The sequence below is a fragment of the Taudactylus pleione genome, unplaced genomic scaffold (genome assembly GCF_031769625.1).
Source record: "Taudactylus pleione unplaced genomic scaffold, aTauple2 ptg000080l, whole genome shotgun sequence".
In the NCBI taxonomy this organism is placed as follows: Eukaryota; Metazoa; Chordata; class Amphibia; order Anura; family Myobatrachidae; genus Taudactylus; species Taudactylus pleione.
Genome location: NW_028284482.1, coordinates 6,421,831 through 6,430,083, shown reverse-complemented (window position 1 = coordinate 6,430,083; position 8,253 = coordinate 6,421,831). Strand labels below are relative to the sequence as shown.

At 45.7% G+C, this 8,253-nt stretch overlaps 1 protein-coding gene across 3 annotated transcripts in view; it reads left to right on the top strand.

The window, feature by feature from the left end:
- Positions 1-1,266: 1,266 nt before the first annotated feature.
- ATF7IP (activating transcription factor 7 interacting protein) overlaps positions 1,267-8,253 on the top strand; it is a 77,475-nt gene continuing 70,488 nt past the window's right edge. The window contains exon 1 of one of the 3 annotated variants that reach the window (XM_088468041.1): positions 1,267-1,349. The gene's annotated coding sequence lies outside the window, so the exon portion shown is untranslated. Of the gene's footprint in view, positions 1,350-1,575; positions 1,595-1,865; positions 1,927-8,253 lie in introns of those variants that run through there. The other 2 variants (XM_088468045.1, XM_088468043.1) reach the window with 2 other exon arrangements.

Below are 8,253 nucleotides of genomic sequence, written 5' to 3'. Positions count from 1 at the left end.
CATTACAAATTAATACATGTGATAGGGAATATAGATTGTAAACTCCACTGGGGTAGGGACTGTTGTGAATGGCCAAATATTCTCTGTAAAGCGCTGCGGAATATGTGTGTGCTATATAAATAACTGGCAATAATAATATATATCTTTCAGTGAAGTCATCCTGCCACATCTCTGAACAGGCAGTTCTTGACGATATCATCAGATTGGCCTGCATCAGAGCCAGCCCTAGCCAAACTAATGCCCTAGGCAAGATATTGGGAGGTGTCCCCTTAAAAAAGGGGTGTGCCCTCACAGAAGGGGCATGGTCTCACTTGCTGTGGCCCTTCCACCATTGTGCTAAGCTCCTAGCACACGTCACCCAGCACAGCACACATCAATCAGCACACTACCCCTCTCCCTTCACAGTACCCCTCACCCAGCACCCCTGTCCCATCACAGCACCCCTCTCCCAACACAGCAACCCACTAGCCGCTGTCCAGGTGCCCTGCCCTCGCAAATCACCACCGGCTGTTCCGCCGCTGCCAGGCTTAATCAGAACTGTCACTTAAACTTAGATTGTGAACGCTGCACAGCAGCAGTAACAGCTATCAGTGTCTTTGCCCAGCCGGCAACAGCTGCCCCAAACCTCTGCCGGCCCTAGGTGGGCTTGGGTGCTCCTAGGCATTTGCTGAATTTGCCTATGCCTGGCTCTGGCCTGCATGTACAGACATCGTTAAAGATACGCTGGGCCGTGCATCGTTGGTTGTTCACTGCATACACACTGAATGATATTAACGATGAGCGATATCGTCCATAAAAATCGTCTAGTGTGCACGCAGCTTCACACTTTGTTAAGGAATAACCTCCACTAATACATAGGTCTCCATAGTCTTGTCTAACATGTAACAAAAAAAAAAAAAGTTAAGCAAATTGCATTATTGCCATTTGAGGAGCATTTAAACAGACGACCAGTTATTTTGAAACTAGTAGTGAAAATGTCATAAGCATAACTTTTAGATTCCCCCAGTGAGATGAAAGGGAGTGACTCACAGGCTATATATGCACGTTGTGATTACTGTTTGCTATTCAAACTTAACTGTGTTGGAACTTGCAAGTGTTGCAAAAAGATACAGTGTGCCTACAGTAACATTTCTACCAACTGTCTGCCGATTGCCGAATAACTTTCTAGAGTACTACTGCAGGCAAGAACTACTGCAGACCCCCGCCCTCTTTTCCTGGGGGAGGCGGGGCTTAGCGGCCCGCGATCGGCGTGGTGAATGCCCAGCAAGCATGTTCTGACTCAGGAAGAAAGAACAGGACGGCGCCACACTCGCTAACACATATGAGAGGCAGTCTCACTCTCACAGCAGGTGAGCGGGCGTCCGGGCGGCTTATAACCATGCGTTCACCTCACTGCCCACGACCAGTCTGCTTTCAGCCAATGTGTGCACGCACTGTACCGTGGGGCATGCTGGTAGTGTCCCTAGTGACGGTTGCTAATGAGCTGACGGTTAGGTCTAGAAAGAGGTGCTGTAACGGTGCACTGCCGGGAACGTGGTGATAACAGACCACCCGGAGCTACGTCTGGGTGGAACTCAGTAGGAGGCAGGCTGGGGTGAGAGCACGAGGGTTATAATGGGCGGCATAGGTGAAAGTACTGGCGGAATAACACAGGGGTGCGAACAATGGCTGATTGGTCCACCGCAGCACGGGACAGTTCCCGCGCTCTCCTCAGTCCTCCTCCCACCGGGCCGATTCATTACTGCAGCGATCGGAGCCCAGCTCAGCTCCGATCGGGCAGCGTTTGGAGCTTCTGCGCATGCTCATTGAAAATGAATGAAATGGCGGGGAGGGGCCACTGCGCATGCCTAGCCGCTGCAGCTCCTCCCATGGTTCTTTGCGGAGCTCTGTGAGTCATTCTTTTCACGGCTCCCGACAACACGGGAGGTAAGGGACTGGGGCTACTGGTTGTATCTAGCAGGCGTGGTCTGTGCTGGGGGGTTGTTACGTTGCTTTCCTTGTGTAATGTATGTTCTGCTGCACGTTTATAGTGAAAACTATTAGAAGCTGTCCTGTATGTGATTTGTAACCGAGAGCTATAGCATAGTGTAGATATTTGTTACAATGTTGCTATAATACTGTGCTCTGCACATGCAGGGCTGTGTTCAACATAATGTGGAAAGTTAATGAATGTGATACTATGTAGCCAGATGAGCTTCCCAAAATGCCTCAGTTGTAGATATAGGAGATTTTCAGATAAGGCTGTTATCCTTTTAAAGGGCATGGACTAAAGGTGCGCATGCACTAAGCGAGATTTGCAGGCAATTGTACGATAACTATGTAGTTTTTGTTCAATCGCGTGCAAATCGTGCATGCATTGGGCACATTTATGTCGGAAACACCAGCGATGCGCACAATTGCTGGTCGTTTCCGACATCGATCATCACCCGTACATGCTGGTCAACCTGACGATCACGGCAGGTTCAGCATGTACGGTGATGGTGGATGTGCCTACACTGAACGTTCAGTGTAGGCACATCACAGACTTAAGCTGGCCACACATCTAAAGATTATCTGTTCAACCAGCCAACTAGTTGATTGGTTGGACTGAAAACCTGGTAAGGAATAGGAGTAAATGACAATCAGCAATTTGTCCCTAAATGCCAGAAAACAGATGAAAAGGGTAGTCAGACAAGTTTGTTAAATGTTTGATCTAACCAATTTGTTCAAACAAGTTTATGTCCATTTTCCGGCGTTTGGGAGCAAATTGCTGATTGTCATTTGCTTTCATACCTTACCAGGTTTTCATTCCAACCAATCAACTAGTTGGCTGGTTGGACAGATAATCTTTAGATGTGTGGCCAGCTTTAGAAACGGCAACACGATTACAATGTCTTAATCGTGCTCTCGTTTCTATGTCTGTTAGTGGATACACGCCTTAAGAAGCTCTTTAACTTTGCACATGTGCTTTTCAGAATAAATATACCTTGTTACCTTGTATTTGCACCAATTCCAACCATTTCCACTCTCACTCTGAACAGCAGCGCAGGCATGGGGCTCTTCTGTCAGGGTTCAGCCTAGTTCCCCTTCAGCTAAAGGACCCAGATGTGACGTCGTGTGAGGGCGGAAGTGTGGTTCCATGCCCTGACAGCGCTATTATTTTGTCTCAACTGTGGTATTTGGCCAACAATTGTAGAAATTTGTACCCTCGCAGGCTTGCCACGCTTCGGGTACGGTGGCTTGCTATAGGTTACTATTCCTGCTCTATGTCCACATGGGTAGTAACTGATGACATCAGGGTCCCATAGCTGAAGGGGATCTAGCTGCTACTCTATCAGTGCTCCAGATAGAGCTATCAACTGTGTCTGGTCATTAGGTGATACTGGTGGCTACTTCCCTGCTTCCAGTGGCTTAGACCAGGAGTCCTAACTGACTTCTAGAAGAGCGCTGGAGCTGCAATCTAGGCTGTATAACAGTATGTTGTGTCCGGGTCACTTGGAGACTATATACCGTTATTCACCACATTGACCACACCATATATTGAGCACATGCTTATGTACTCTGTTGGGGCAGGGAGGGACGACAAGTGGCTAGAGTGCTAAACTATTTTACTATATACTATAGCACAGGTTCCCAAACAGTGCATGTTTTCCAGGTCTCATCATAGAGTCACAAGTGAAATAATTATCTCCACCTGTGGATCTTTTAAAGTGTCAGCGAGTAATGAGTGCACCTGTTGGGTGACCTGGACAACGTGACCTGTGTGGGGTCCTGAGGACAGAGTTTGAGAACCACTGCACTATAGGAAAGGCTATTGATAACCATCCCCTAAGCCAGTGCTTCTCAAACTCTGTCATCAACACACTAAGCAATCCTGGTTTTAAGGATGAAATTAGTATCTCAGTCATTTTGATTTAACCATCTGTGCTCAATTATGGATATCTTTAAACCTAGATTGTTGGTGTCTCTTAAAGACTGTTTTCAAAGCAGTGCTCGAAGCGACTTTCTACTTATGTGCAGGTGAAAAACAGAGCCAATTAATTTGTATGTGTGTGTGTACATATACGGTAGTTACACCTTTCCTCCGGTTCTTACCAGGGCATTATTATAATTTTTGTGTGTATGCTTTTGCTTTATACTGTGACTTTATAATCGAACATAGTTATTGTGTTCTTTTAATGTGCACTTTTGTTTATGATACTTTACATTTCACAAATTCTAAACCGTTCATAATACTGTGGTTCACCTGGGTAAGACTGTTGAGGGGTTCATAATGGGGTACGCAAGGTTTGGGATACCGGAGGCATAATACTGGGGTACACATGGGTGAGCATACATTGGGAATAATACTGGGTTGGCACATAGTGCTGTTGTGATTATGGTATTTATTAGATATATTGATGTTTGGGACTTGACCTCTTTCATTTAAAACTTCAGCTATTTTGCTGTACTCCATACATGACCCAATTTATAATTTTCTTTTTAATTGAAATTAGAATGAACAATTTGTGTGGTTATGCTTTATTCAACCTAACATTTAATTTTGCTTATGGAATTTACACATCTCTAATCTGACCACCAGCCTGGACATGCTGAAAATATCCCCACTATGTACAAAGGGGAACTTACAGGGACAGCGGTTGCAGTAACCACTGTCCCTGCGAGTTATATCCTCGGCATACTGTAGAAGTCTTTCACAGAAGTGAAAGACTTCTCTCCTGTGGAAGCTTCCACTGCGCATGCACATGGTGACAGCTTCTACTGCCGGCCCGAGGTTGCATGGAGAGAGATCGAAAGCTCTATCTCCTGCTCGCAAGCCTCCATAGGCTTAAAGCATCAGAATATGTTGTAAACTACAGGGGAGTTTAGTACATAGGAGTTAGATCGTAGTCCACATTGATAATAATGGGGAATTCGATCTGCAGTGCTAATTAGCACTTTGTTTGAGACTTCTGTGAAATATCCTGCATTGTGCCATTACTACATAACAACAGTTCATTAAATGATGCAGAAACTGCAGTTTGTACATAATTTTATGTTAAATAAAAAAAAAACCTCTATACATAGGAGAGAGCTGGGACATCCAGAAGGAAATGGTAGAGACACAGTTGAAGATATAAGTGAGGACAGAAGGAAAAAGGTCGGGACAATAGGTAGATCAGAGTGTCATCCGCATAGATATGATATTGGAGGTCAAAAGAGCTGATGAGCATCCCTAAGGAAGATGTATAAAGGGAGAATGAGAGGTCCAAGAACAGAATCTTGCGGGACACTTACTGGGAAGTGGGGGAGAAATGGAATCATGAGAGGAGATGGAGATAGCTGTCAGGGAGGTAGGAGGACAGACTGGACAAAGCAGTATCGCACAAACCAAGGGAGTGAAGGATTTGCAGGAGGGTGGTCTACAGTGTGAAAAGCAGGAGACAGGTTAATGAAAATGAGGGGAGAATAGTGGCCCTTGCATTTGGTAGTAATGAGGTAATTGCTGACTTTATTGAGGGTAGTTTCTGTGCAGTGGACAGGATGAAAGCCAGACTAAAATGGGTCAAGCAGGAAGTGGGAGGAAAGAAAAGTGGTAAGGCGGTTGTAGACAATGCGCTCAAGGAGTTTGGAGGCAAAGGGGAGGATAGCGATGGGGTGTTAGAGTGACAGGATCAAGGGTGGCTTTTTTAAGAATGGGTGAGATAAGGGCATGCTTGAATGCAGAGGGGACAGATCCTGATGACAGGGAGAGATTTAAGAGATGGAAACGGGCAACAGGAGAGAGGGAGTGGAGAAGTCTGGAAGAGATAGGGTCATGGAAGGGAGGAAGGGCCATGACCTAATCTCCAGATACTGGGGAGAATGAAGTCAGAGTTGGTAAAATGGATATAAGGAGGATGGGAGAAGGCAGGCTGGAAAAGATGGGGATGGGGTGAAGAAGGGCATAGGGTTAATACTCAGTCCCAGTTATTACATATTTTCAGTAGTTAAAGTTAAAAGCTGGATTGGCATTTCTATAAACACATTATTTTTATTTTGTGGGTTATTTATGTATCAATCAGGACAACCCTTTTCTCTGGCTTTTTTATGCTGTCTACTGCTAGTAAACTTTCTTCATCTTTTTTGGGTGAAGCCAGACTCTCGATTAAGCAGGCAGATGTTCAGATTATCTCTGCAGACTCGGCAGTCATTTCAGTGGTGGCTACAGGATGCAAATCTAAACTGGGGTTGCCAATTGTCAGTGATAAATTTGACCATTGTCACCACAGATGCCAGCCTAACAGGCTGGGTGCCGGTGGTTCTAGACAGGTAACTACAGGGTCATTGGTCTGTCCAAGAAGCCTCTCCTTCCATCAATATACTGGAATTAGGGTCAATTCGATATGCATTGGTTCAAACTCTGTGCCATCTAAGGAGCCTACCTGTGCGAATCAAATCAGACAATGCCACAGCAGTTGTTTATATAAACAAGCAGGGTGGCACACGCAGCTGGCAAGCAATGAGGGAGGTTTCGCATATCCTTCATTGGGTATAAAATTGGGTTCCAGGTATTTTGCCAATTTTAAATTCCAGGGGTGGACAACTAGGAGGTGGATGTATCACACTTGCAAACAAGAAAAATAATCCCCTAACGAGTGCACAATGTTTCACCGTAATCAACATAAAATAAAACTTTTTATTATTAGCTTGAGTGGCACCCCTGTATATAATGCACTATAGAGACATTCAATTACTATAAGCAGGGTAGTTTCGCAGTTATTAGTCGGTGTGAGCCATTACTCAACTCCCTGTTCCCTGATCTACAAGTAGGAGGTGGACGTCTTAAGTCGTCACAGTGTGCATCCAGGGGAATGGGAATTACACCTGGAGGTGTTTACGGAAATTCTTGCCAGATGGGGATCTCCAGAAATAGATCTAATGGCTTCTCATCTCAACGAGAAGCTTCCAAGGTGCAGATCTTGGTCCCGGGATCCTCCGGCATCTCTGGTGGATGCCATGACAGCACCTTGGGTGTTCCACCTCCTCCTGGTAATGTTACCAAAGGTAAATCAGCGGATTCGATCAGTGGCACGGCCGGTCATTCTGTGGCTCCAGATTGGCCATGTTTATTATTATCCTTTATTTATATGGCACCACAAGTGTCACACAGTGCCTTACAGAGTACATAAACTAATAAGTGAACAAGAAACGGGTGACTTACAGTACAGGACAAGGACATGGTTTATATACATTGCTGCTATAGCGATTAAAACACTCACAATAAGCAGCAGGGAGTCAGCAGTAAAGTGTTAGGTGCCCTTGTGGGGAGTAAGGAGAAGCATGAGGGAAGAGGTCCCTGCTCATGAGAGCTTATATTCTAAAGGGGAGGAGTAGACAGGTGTGACACAGAAGGGGTAGATAGGGAGGAAAGAGCATGAAGTGGGTTAGGATGAGAGCTGGAAGGCCTTGATGAACTAGTAGGTCTTGAGAGCCCGTTAGAAGACTTGTAAAGAGGGAGAGCGTTCCAAAGGAAGGGAGCAGCACAGGCAAAATCTTGGAGACTGGAGTGGGAGGAAGTAATCAGTTGTCGAGAGAGACTGAATGCATTTGTTGAGTGAAGTGGATGGGTGGGAGTGTGAAGGGAGATGAGGTAAGAGATGTAAGTGGGAGAGGATTGGCTGAGGGCATTGTAGGCGAGTGTAGGAACCTGGAATGGCATCTGAAGGGAAAGGGTGGCCAGTTTAGGGCTTGAAGGAGAAAGTAGAAGATCCGGAGAGGAAGATGAGCCGAGCAGCAGCATCGAGGACCAATTGTAGTGGAAAGAGGTGTGGATACTGGGAGACCAGCTAGGAGGTTACAGTAGTCCAATCTTGAGATGACCAGCGAGTGGATAAGGGTTTTAGTAGCATCCAGGGTGAGGAAGGGTCTAATCCTGGATATATTTCTGAGATGGAAACGGCAGGACTGCGTGAGGTGTTGAATTAGTGGTTTAAAGGAGAGGGAGGAGTATAGGATAACTCCAAGACAGCGCACTTTGGGGCTAGAGGAGATGGTTGTGCCATCAATAGATAATGTAATTGTGGGAAGTGAGGTAATGGAAGAGGGTGGGAAGATGATCAGCTCAGTCTTAGACATGTTATGTTTAAGAAAGCGCTGGGACATCCAGGAAGAGATGGCAGAGAGACAGTTGGAGATACGGGTGAGGAGCGAGGGGGAGAGGTCAGGGGTGGAAAGGTAGATTTGAATATCATCAGCATAGAGATGATATTGGAGGTCAAAAGAGTTGACAAGTTTACCTAAAGAGGACGTTTA